Here is a 12,418-nt window from a genome sequence, read left to right as displayed (position 1 = left end):
TCACCTGCCAAAAATTAGGGCACACACTCTAAGGGTATCATTGTGCAACCCTTACTTATACTGCTGGGTGTTTATTTACACAAGGTCTTCTTAAAGCCAGTGGGACCGCTTGCACGAGTCTTCACCAATGTAAGGATTGCACAATCAGGCTATCAATAATTTGGTGCTAGAAGGAGAGTGTACCTCCAAAAGGTAGCAGGAGATTCTGTGGGAACCCCTGGTCCCCAGTCCTATATTCTCTGTGTGTGTGATGGGGCACACCACTCACCCTCTCCTCCTGGTCCCTCTGGGAATTAGCTCTTGAGGGTGACCCCCCTTACTGTGATGCCAACACACCACCTCTCTCTCTCCAGTCTGCAACTCCTCTCTCATTCCAGGAACCGCAGCGTCCTCTTTGTGACTCAGCCCTCTGGCTAGGTCACTCAGCCTTTCCCCTGCTTCTAGGAGGAAGGGGTATACTCCTCCAAATTCTCTGTCACTGCCACAGGGACCCAAGCAGTGTTCCAGTTCACTGCCCTGCCGTGCCACTTCCCCAGTGGCCTGGACCTGCCTTCTACTCTGGGTTCCAGTCAAGGGACCCTCAACTCAGCAGTTCAGGGCTTTCCTCTCCTAGCCCTCACTGCTCCTTCCCTGGACTGCTTGAGGCCACAGCCTGTGGAGTTAATAGGCCTACGGGGCCACCTTAACCACTTCCAGTCCTGTGTGGGATGGACACCCCATCACAGTGCACCACACAGTTTATAGTGAGTCTATTTCTGTTTTAGGGAGTTTTAGAAAATGTACATTAGAAATATTGCATATTTTTTAAAGCTAAGCCTCTATTAATTTTTCATGTTAAAAATCTAGTCAGGTTGCTCTGTGTCCTTATGTTAAAAAAGAACTCTCATCTACCCTGATAATTGTGACATCTTTTACAATTGAAACTGCAAATCTACAGCATGAGAATCCTTATTAGAACACAACTTTTTCATTAGTATTTAAGAATACCCAAAGGCAGGAAGTGGTCTCTTGTTTTGGTAAGTGATTTTAGGCGAGCAACAGAAACCACTCCTTTGGTCAACTTAATGTACCCTCTCACATTCACATCATACATAATCTGAAAGCTTTTTATGTCTACTTTAAGATGAGGTATGATGTACAGCTGTCAGGTGGGGCTTTTACCAAAGAAAAAGGGATAAACACCAACACATTAAAATGACCACTTTGAAATATTTGCATTCATTTTTGTTAGTTTAATGATTCTGTGTATTATTTCAAGACATAAACATGGATTTATTTGTGATATCAAAGCATCAGAAAACAACCTAAAGGGCAAAACAAAATCTAACAATACATTTGTACACGTATCATTGAAATGTAATAGCACTGGTGACATTTCTAGTCAACATCATCATTGTTACCTTGTTCATCATCATGATCTCTGTCAAGAGTGCATGGATCACCATAGCTTCATTGCCTTGGCATGTACACAGTTCTGTGCAGGGAAGATTGTTTTGACTACAGACACAGTTGATTGTGCAGTGATCCCTACTGGTACAGGCACAAATAAGGTCTCATAGAAGCTCACAAGCCATTTGGCCCTTGGAAAAAAAGAAGAATTCGCTTATCAGCCACATTTTCCCATCTATGTCGCAATGGTGATCCAATATTTGGTTTACTTATGTGCGAAGACATCCAAATCTTTGTTTGCCAAGACGCTTTTTTGACATGCTCTTCAAAACTGTCCTCACATAGTGTGAATTTGGCCAGTGACCTGTCCTTTTTGATGGCTAGATTGAGGCACAAGCAATTCTGGTCTCTGTGGATCTCCTTTTTTCTTGCTGTGGTCATACAGCACTGCTACCAGTTTCCTTGCTGGAGAACATTAAATACAAATTTTTCCCCAATACCAAATAGGGATGACACAGAGTCACATCCTGTCACTGCGTTGTAAAGCAGGAAGCATGTTGCGGAAGTCAGATGTGATTGCAGCACAAATTGCATGCACAAGTATGAAGCGAAGCTAGTCAGTTGTACTGGTAACAGTGCACATTTCAATCCACATTTTATCTATGTGGTCCATTTTTGGGAAGTAGTGATCAGCAAGGACCAAAACATCTGTATCAGGTGACCTAATTATTATGGTTCCTTTGACATCAAGCAATCCAAAAGCCATATTGGCACATACAGCATGCAGAAGCAACCTTGTGTCCACTTCCTCTTGCATACTGTACAGGTCCTGGGCTTCTTCAACATCTCTACTGGTGATGGACTTTGCTATTTCACCATTGGAAAAGCTTCCAGCAAGGAGAGTTTGTGTTGGGTAAGCTTCTATGCTGTCAGGTGCATTTTGAACCATACATTCACAGAGGAATTTTACAAGTGATTGCTTGTTGAATGCCACGTTTAGAAACTTTTTCCATGGAGGCATAGGGCATCCACCAATCACCTGATATTACTTGCATCCAACATTAGATCCTGTCCAGTGCTGTCTTTCTGCAGTTTTCACAGGGTTACTGTTCTCATATTTGTCAAACACTTCACATACAGAGTTTGCTTTGTCAAATCCTTTAGGACCTACCTCAACTGCTCAGCAGACAATTCATGAATGCGTGGAATTTGTCTCCAGCTACATTTGTATGACAGCCATTGTATCTCTGATGTACACTATGGACTCTTTGTTGCATGCTGTTAGCTCATGGATTCCTTTTAGCTTGAGCTTCCACCTGATGCCCTAATTCAGCGTTGTCTGTTCTTATTGTTCCATCAGCATGGAAAAGGGACTTAGGCACAGGTCCTATTGGGTGACTAAGAACAGTTACCATTGAAACATCATCTCTTGCTAAGGACAGGGCTGTGCAGAAAATAATTTCTTGACTGATGGCTGCTCTGATTATGTCTCCCTTGCCGGACTTAATTTTGGTCTTCTTGGCCATGTCAGCAAATGTTTTGATATCAAATGTAATGACTGGGCTGAAGAAGCTACGTGTCCTATTAGAATCAAGTGCATCTCTCACAATCTCTCCATTTGTTTTCAGCAGAGGCTCTTGTACATCTGATATTACATGCAGTCCAGCAGAGGTGTCAGTAAGCACCTCTGGATGTGATTCAGGATTAAAGGGTTTGGCATATTATTGACGAAGGGGTCAGTAAAAGATGCCTCTGCACGGAAGAGGAGTGAAGAGCATGTTGCAAGGACTTGTTTGTGGACCTTGTCTTTGCTACTTCTTGTTAGGCCACATCTGTTTCTCATAGTTTTTGCATATTCATAATATGAAGCTGTATAATGTCATCTCCAACACTAATAGTGACCCGTGCATAAGGGTCAGTGAATTAAAAAGCTAGCTTCTTGAATATTTCAAAGGCTACTACTGCATGCATAGGCATTTACAAATTAAAACCTTCTACTAGGCAGACTAGATCCTATACGGTACGTACAAAAGCTTACAAAGGAGAAGCATTACATTAGGTGTTCACATACATTTATATCTATCCCCGGTGCAGTACAAACTGTGAGCACGCAGTCTACCGCTGCTCGTGCACAGCCTTCACTGTAAGACTCATCTGGTCACCAAATTTCAATTTAAAATCTAGAAAACTATTATCACACTTGTGAGACACTTTGACAATTAAGAATATGCAATGTGAAAAAGTGAAGCTGAATGAGGTTTAAGTTGAACAAGTGAAACTTTATTAAAACCTGTGCATTGCTCTTTCTGTGTGGCTGGGTAACTCCCCATGTTCCCTCTTCCGTAAGTGACCCATCACTAACAGAGGCTCCCGGGAACATTGGCTCTCTGACTCCAGTTCCATTGTTTCTGATACAGTGGTTGGCTTATACCCTGAAGTTGACACATTAAGTACTAGTCTCTGTCAGAGACCGTTTACCAGCACCTATAAACTAATCATCTAGAACTGAGAGCTATATCTCTTTTAAAGTTTTATGAATTTTAAGCCATTTCACTGATTTGGGGCAATGCATCCCCGCATTGTAACTGCAGGGTTTTCTAGAGAGAGCCACAAGCTGACTAAGCAAAATAGGTGCTTCTAATGGCATGCACTCACCTCATGCAAGCATCCCCTGGTTGAGTGTGTGTGTTTGTGTGCAGTTTTTCCTCAATTTCCTCCCCTCACAGTGCCTCGTCAGCTGCTGTGCTTGTCAGGCAGGTCTTCGATGACTCAGCCCTCTGCGAAGTCAAACACAGTCCTTGTGTGAAAACCAAACCCAACACAGTCTAACCAGGCCTGTCTCAAAGCCCTCAGTAATGTCCTGTAGCCCTCCCTGGGCTTAGTCATTTAACAGTCCAGCCATCAGAGTATCCTCAGTTGGTGTGTCCCTGCAGCGCTTCCTGGGCTCCGTCCTTCCACAGCTCCATAGGGCCCATCACGGTACCATCAGTTGGGGTCTAGCTAATTTGCAAAGGTTCCTGGTCTGGAGGGGAGCAGCACCCACAGGGTTTCCTCCCTGGAGACTCTTTACCTTTACTTTGAATCATCAGTGACCGCAGTGCTCCAGCTGAGTCAGTCTCAGTTTGGCCCCCTTTTGGAGGAGAGGGGGTAACAGTTCCACATACAGTCCCTTCCCTGGGCCTATCTAAATTCCCTTCTCTCAGGGCATAGTCACTTCCCTAGTGTCTGGTGGGGGTGGGGAGACTCGGGCCTGCCCACTACTGCAGGGACCTTTTAAGTATAGCAGCCTTGTGCCATGTCCTTTTAACTAACTGCATTTCCCTGGGCCACTTCCCTTGTCTTGGTTGAGTCCCAGCAGCCAGCCAGGAGCACCTTCCTTGCTCCCCGGTCCCTGCCAGTAACTACCTGCCTTGGCTCTTGCAGCTCCTAGAACCTGCCAGGAGCCCCTTCCTTGCTCCCCAGTGTTAAAGTACAATTTAAAAAACTTTGATTTTTAAACAATTTCTTGAATATATATCTACATAATTGTTCTAGGTTTGTCATGTTTAGTATCATGGTGTTCGTGCGAGAAAGGACTTTTGAATGATATCCAACTCAATCTATTTCTGATGCCATTGTATTATCAACATTTCCACCAACTGGAGGAGCTGGAGGCTGGTGGGAGGGGCAGCAAGCACTGAGACTGAGGCAGAATAGGAGGAGTTTGTGGGGATATCAAAAGGATACATTTTATATTTCAGTTTCATAGCAGTTTAACTGGAAATGAATTTCCTGGGCAATCTAACCAGAAAATTACTTGCAAAATTGTACAACTTAAAGACTGACTAATAAAGAATGTTACTGAAAGTAGGTTTTTTTTGTTTTTGTTTTTTTTTAAAGCAACTTGAGATGATGGTGGCTGGAAATAAAAGTAATTTCCTCATTTCCAGTTGCTATGTTATATTAGCTTGTGTCTGGCATATAAGATTAGTATTTTGTTATACAACATTAAAAAGCTTGCACGGATACTAGAAAACAAACCTTTTATTAAGAGATAAATTGAACGGCACAAGGAAACTGAAGACTTAAGTCTGTGGGCCAGACTCTCTACTGCTTTCACTTACACTTGTGCAAAGTGAGTGTGAAATGGTACCATTCACATTTGATAACATTTCTTCCCCCACTTCACCTAAATGTCAAGGGCTATGCAAGGCAGTGGAGAATCAGACTCCATGCTGCATTTCTGACAGAGACGCTCCATCTCCAGGGAGGAGAAGGTGGTTCCTTAAAATGCCGTCACCAGCCTGGAGACACAGCTGACATACCTGGCAATGCCCCTATTTTATTATGATTCACCAGAGGCCCCTGTCAACTTGGAACATTTGTTGTAGGGTGTTTGATTACCCTAGCCAAGGGAGCAGCAAAGGAAGAAGCCATGACTCCTTGTCCTTGCATGGATCCAGGGTACGTCTACACAGTAGCTGGAAGGTGTAGTTCCCAGTGCTGGCAGACATACATGTGCTAGCTCTTGGCCAGCAAGCACCTAAAATTAGCAGTGTGGCTGTGGCAGCTTGGGCTAATCACCTGAGCATGTACCCAGGGGATTGGGTGGGCTTGTTCTCACATAGCTAATCCGTGTTACCAGCCACAGCCACGCTGCTATTTTTAGGCTTTCGCAGAGCTAACAAGCATAGGTCTACCTGGGCTGGGAATTGCACCTCCCAGCCACTGAGAGGACATACCCTTTGTCAAGGCTAGAAGGAACGTGGCAGTCTAGGCCTGAGTTACTACATATTAAACGCAACTTGGTTGTGAAAGGAAGTTATAGTAACTACATTACAAGTATCTCAAGACCCATTAAAATAGCTCTAGCAAACCGAATATATTAATCAAACTAAGAGTGTCCTACAATGCTAGGCTTAAAGCGGAACGGGACCTGGAGATTTATCCAGATCACCCGTACATGGAGCACAGATTATTGCCTTGTTTATTTTTCTGATCTGTGTATATCCTACCATTCTCTGGCTCCCATGCTGCCGTGGCTGGAGAAGATCTGTTTGCATACTTGGCCAAAATGACTGCGCTAATGGAATAATAAAACAATATTAATGTTGAAAATCTATTTGACCAGTCAGTTGTTTCTGCCAACATTTAAATAGCTGATTGTTTTGCTTAAATTCTTTCTCCAGCTTTTTCCCATGTCATCATAACTCTCCTTGAACACTAGAAACATGAGCCAATCACTCTACATAGTAGCAACTAAATGCTAGTCTGTTCCTTGACCCAAGCAGATCTCAGGGGATCAGCCAGAAATCAAGGCCATACACAGCGTGGCCCCTGGCTTCTGCATTGCTGGCCGGCTGTCTGGCTTCCTACAGTGCCAAACAGCACGGGAGGATTCCACAGCACAGAGGGCAGTGCTTAACTTGTAATGAAAGAGGTGCCAGGGCTCAAGCAATTTTTTTACTTTCTTAACCGATGCTGCAAGCCCAGAGGTGCTGGGGCTCAGCCCTGGCACAAATTAAGCCGTGATTGAGGGGGAATCTGTGCTAGTTATTGCAGACTCAGTCTGCAGCAACTTGCTTCCATTTGCCCTATGGGCTTTGTGACCAGCCCTATCTCTGTTCCTCCCCTCCCTAATTGCACAGAACAGGAATCCCACAGACCAACCACCAAGTAAGTCTGGTGGGAAAGGGGTTCCATGCTAGCAGCACCCCCTCTTTCCATTCACCCCCTGCTTGCCACAGCTGGGATCCACAGCTTTCAGCCCCCTCTCGCATTCTTTCCTCCTCTGCAATTTTGTTTAGTCACCTGTGCTCAACAAGTAACACATACAGCCAGGTGTCTGACACTCCACCTCCATTCTGGCTCTCCTCACTGTTTACATTGATACAATTGCTCTGGCCTATTTCATGGTTCTTCCGGTCCTTATCATTCCCAAATATTTGCCCCTGTTTTCTACAGTTCATGTGTTGAATTAAATATACAACAGTAATATTTTTTTCAGATGAGTTCTTATAGGGAGTTCCAGTACAAAGCATAAATTAGGGTTTAATTGGCACATAAATGGCATGGTATTTTTTCACACAACACACAGACCTGTGGAACTCCTTGCCAGAGGATGTTTAGAAGGCCAAGACTATAACAGGGTTCAAAATAGAACTAGATACTTTCATGGAGGATAGGTCCATCAATGGCTATGAGCCAGGATAGGCAGGGATGGTGTCCCTAACCTCTGTTTGCCAGAAGCTGGGAATGGACGACAGGGGATGGATCACTTGATGATTACCTGTTCTGTTCATTCCCTTTGGGGCACCTGGCATTGGCCACTGTTGGAAGGCAGGTTACGGGGCTAAATGGACCTTTGGTCTGTCCCAGTATGGCCGCTCTTATGGTCTTAATACTTGCACACTGCACTGGGGTGAATTTCACCCATAATGAAAGGACGGAGCGGATGAAAATCTGTAATGATACAAGATGGCAAATTAGAAGTCTAACTCCCCATTCCCTGACACCAGTGGGTATTTCGCATGCACAAGGACTTCAGCATCAGGGACTGGGAAAGATGCAGGAAACAACTAATGATTGACAGTACAGTAATAATTGACAGTACAGCTGATAAGGTACAAAAGCCAGATTCCTTGTGGCCAAGAGCACCTGCCAGGTGTGGGAACAGAGCTCGAAGCAGCTCATGTTATTCCAAGGGAGATCTCTAGCCAGTAGAATGTGATGTGCACAAAGTCATTCTTTATGGAATGGCCTGGAGACAACACAGGACATTCTAAACAAGCCACTTTAACTTCATGCCCAGCCTGTAGTTCCCTACAGCCGAGGCCATTTTCCCTCATGGAATTAAAAAATAATCGGAAGGCAAAGGGTAGCCATAAACTGAGCTGTTCTCAAGCTGTAACAGAAATTACAAGCAGGGTTCCAAAGGGATCAATATTTAATGAACCTCTGTCTGTGTTTTATTAGAGAAATGGGCCCACGTCTGCAGTATCCTCCTTTGGCTGGTAGATTGGAGGAGGCAAAGGATGCACAAGTTCCATTCTTCCCCGGGCCTGTTTCCAAAACACTCCTCTGTGCTCTGCAGCTTCTTGTGGTGTGAACTGCCTGCGCTGATTCACACCTGCAGTGGAAATGTTCCAATCCCACAGTGTTCAGGGTCTTCTGCAGCCCTTCCTGTGGCTGCAGGATCTGGCCTCTCCTGAAGACCAAGGACCTGATCCAAAGCCTTTCCCCATCCATTGTACTCTTACCACTGAGTCAACAGGCTTTGCCCGTGGCCCTAGGGTCTCATCCCACATACACAGACAAACTACAAAACATGCCCAGTACTTTTTAATGCTGGTTTTAGCACAGTGCTGGTTATCAACATTTTTACAACTTTCTGCTAGTGAGTCCTAGTCTCTCTCTTTTGGAAAATGCACAATAAAAAGTAACAGCTCTGAAGGGGTCATTCTGGTCAAGTAAATATTATGCATTTGAAAAGGGTCTAAATATAATGCAAGTTGCACAGTCACTTAAATGTACACATTTGGGAGTCCTTATGTACCATACATAATATTACATTAAAAGAACATTACAGTTGCAAAATCAAGCATTCAAAAGCTAGGAAATGCGAGAATTAAGGTTGATCGGGCAACCTTAATTCAGTCCCCATGCGCATATGCATTATGATACAATATTTAATTACATGGTCTCATACCTTTTTCCCCCCACAGGACCTCTGAATGGGAAGTTTTTCAATATTTCTGTTTATCCTCAGTCAGTGTGTGGTCCCATGTATTATTTAAAGCACACTATCCAAACCCTGCCCTGAATACATTATTAATTTCCTCACGGGTATTTCTATGGTGATCTCATTACAGTGTCTGAGTGCTCCACAAGCTTTAATAAACTTATCTTCAAGACCCTGTGAGATTAGGTGATGTTATTCACCACAGAGAAGGAGAATAAAACAGAAGAGGGCATTTTTGTCATATATTTTTGGCAGTTGAAACGTGAGTGATGCAGCCTAGAAAAGTGTCTTCTTCAGTGACCGGTTCTATGAACAACTCTCACATTACTTCTCCTTTTGCTTTATTGCACTTGAGTTTGCGAGGTACCTTCAACGTCTGCTGAAGTTAATTGTGGTTTTAGGTGCACCAGGGATGAGCCATGGGGAGGCATAAGTAGCAGACTCATGTTCTCCTAGCTAATCTTAGAGTGGCTTGGGGGGAGGCAGTATGCTACAGTAATAGCTCTGCTAGTCAAAGCTTTGTGTCTAGCTTTCAGAACAGTATTTTTCATTGGCAAGATCCATTCACAGAGAGTAAAATCTGAGTTCTGCACATACACAGTAATGACTTTTTCTGTCGTTGAGCAGTGCAGTACTACCTGCATAATTAAATATCATAGATAACATCTATGCAGAAATTTTTCAATTTAGCAAGCTCTGTATTTTAATGCAGAAACAGATTCTGTAATGAAATCTTTATGCTCCTGTGTAGCTTATGAACTCCACAGGACGGAGCCTTTTACCTGTTAAATGGTGTTAATTAATTAATGGTTAAGACCAGTCCTCGCTTACAGACAGCCCCACACCCTGAAGCAAATACTCACCAGTAACTACACACCACACAACAGAATCACTAACCCAGGAACCAATCCCTGTAACAAACCCTGTTGCCTACTCTCTCCCCATATCTACTCTAGTGACACCATCAGAGGACCCAACCACATCAGCCACACCATCAGGGACTCATTCACCTGCACATCTACTAATGTGATATGTCATCATGTGCCAGCAATGCCCCCTGCCATATACATTGGCCAAAACCGGACAGTCTCTACGTAAAAGAATAAATGGATACAAATCAGACATCAGGAATGGTAACATACAAAAGCCAGTAGGAGAACACTTCAATCTCTCTGGACGTTCAACAACAGATTTAAAAGTAGCCATCCTTCAACAAAAAAACTTCAGAAACAGACTTCAAAGAGAAACTGCAGAGCTACAATTCATTTGCAAATTTAACACCATTAATTTGGGCTTGAATAGGGACTGGGAGTGTCTCGCTCACTACAAAAGCAACTTTCCCTCTCTTGGTGTTGACACCCCCTCATCAATTATTGGGAGTGGCCCACATCCACCCTGATTGAATTGGCCTTGTCAAGACTGGTTCTCCACTTGTGAGGTAACTCCCTTCTCTTCTTGTGTCAGTATATTTATGCCTGCATCTGTAATTTTCACTCCATGCATCTGAAGAAGTGGGTTTTTTACCCACAAAAGCTTATACCCAAATAAATTTGTTAAGTCTTTAAGTTGCCACCAGACACGTTGTTGTTTTTCACCTGTGGTGGTTGTAATCATTGCAAGAGCAAACTTTGGGGCTACAATTTCTGGTGGGGCTACAATTTCTGTCTATGGAGTTGCCCAAGAGCATTGCCGGTTCTGCATGTAAGTTCGAGTCTGCTAGCTCTGCAAGCCCAACCTTTGGCTGCAGACCAAGAGAGCTCAGCCTGGCTCAGAAGTAGGATGCAAAGGTGAGTCTTGCTTGTCAAGAATCACAGAAAAGTCTCCTCCAGATCAGGATTGTCTAAATGGTCCAGGCTAGGAATCCTTGCTGACCTGCAGAGCTTTCTTTCATGCTGCTGTAACATAAGGATTTTTGAAATGCTTGGCAGGAGCTTCACAGCAGAGTTTGCTGTGTCTTTATGTTAGGTTGGAGCCCAGTGCTTTGACTGATGGATGCTGGCAGGATACGTTTCCCTTAAATAAGTAAACCCGTAGTCCAAGCATACAATGGACAGCTTTGCTTTCATGTCAAAAAGTGCTGAAATTATTAGTTATGAATGTTAAAAATATAGGGCAAACATTAACTTAACCATATATTCTTTTATGAAATCCAAAGCCCAAATGCTATTCATACTACTGCTCTAAACATGTATAAAAGCCTAACCATTAAGCATTTACAACACCCAGACAGTAACAAAACAGTTACAAATTTATGATCATTTATACTCACTGATGGACCAGACCAGAGAAGAGTCCTTTAATCCCAGTTCGCCGCAGTGTGACTGGACTGGATCTGATGAACAACCTCAAATTTATGGCTCTTCAGCAAACATAATTGCTAGTGTCAGTAACACCCAGTCAGGGACAGTTCACCCTTGCTACTTTCCTTTTTCTAAGGCCTTCCCTTCTTATCTCCTCTTCCCATCTTTCTTATCAACCGTTTTTCTTCTGTTGCCCTTTTCTTCACATGGGCCTCAGTTTCAAGATAACATTGGCGCGTGGGAAGGTTTGTGCTTATTTTTTACAAGATAGTTTTTCTTTGTCTTGTAGCTACAGCCCCCTCTTGTTGAGAGAAAACTTTCCTGTATTTTATTAGTTACTTTTTAAACCATACATCCTTCCCATTACATTGTGGTCTTCTAACTCATTGTTCTCACGGCCTTCCTGTACTTGCTGATTAGGATCTTTCTCTACTTACCACCACAAACTAGAAAGCAAACATATAGTTTTCTTAACCAAAATTAAGCTACCTTTAATTCTTTCATTCCATAGCTATCCCCCAGAGAGCTTAGGGGTGTGAGTGGTTTCTAGGGTCTGCTCCTCTGAATGATCCTCCGTGGGAACAAGAAGTTCACAGTGAATTTTGAGTCCTCTGCCTCCTCTGGATCGTGAGGGGCAGAGCTGTGAGAGACTGGGGGAACTTACTCTGTGGGCAGGACAGCTTGGGGAGGGAGAATTGGGAAGTTCACTCTCTTGAAGTGGAACAACAACGGTCTGCAGGTACAGAGGTTTCTTGTGAGCATCCTGGACAGATGCTTGATGGACCAGAGATGCTCTCAGCTTCCAATGCCTCACTGTCATTGGGCATAAGAGTCCAGAACAAATATCAAGCAGATGGAGTGGCAGAGGATAGATGTCATTGACCACATCTACTGGAGGGAGCATGCTTCCACATGGCCTGTCTGAGGCCTTGTCTACACTACGAAATTATGTCGAATTTATGGAAGTTGGTTTTGTAGCAAACATGGGATTGACTCAGCCAGGTCATTT

At 43.6% G+C, this 12,418-nt stretch overlaps 2 protein-coding genes across 7 annotated transcripts in view; one reads left to right on the top strand and one right to left on the bottom strand.

The window, feature by feature from the left end:
- The window catches only part of LOC311520132 (uncharacterized protein), a 90,159-nt gene extending 78,520 nt beyond the window's left edge, over positions 1-11,639 (bottom strand). Inside the window, exons 1-3 of one of the 2 annotated variants that reach the window (XR_014711493.1) lie at positions 11,379-11,639; positions 7,658-7,830; positions 1,258-4,166 (exon numbers count right to left, since the gene is read on the bottom strand). The gene's annotated coding sequence lies outside the window, so the exon portion shown is untranslated. Of the gene's footprint in view, positions 1-1,257; positions 4,167-7,657; positions 7,831-11,378 lie in introns of those variants that run through there. The other variant, XM_084627380.1, reaches the window with a different exon arrangement.
- Positions 1-12,418, top strand: part of NPFFR2 (neuropeptide FF receptor 2) — a 36,701-nt gene that overhangs the window by 5,629 nt on the left and 18,654 nt on the right. The gene's annotated exons all lie outside the window — the stretch shown is intronic.

This window comes from Lepidochelys olivacea (genome assembly GCF_965140295.1).
Source record: "Lepidochelys olivacea isolate rLepOli2 genome assembly, chromosome: 4".
Classification (NCBI taxonomy): Eukaryota; Metazoa; Chordata; order Testudines; family Cheloniidae; genus Lepidochelys; species Lepidochelys olivacea.
The sequence above is the reverse complement of the archived record's forward strand: the minus strand, read 5'-3'. Positions and strand labels throughout refer to the sequence as shown.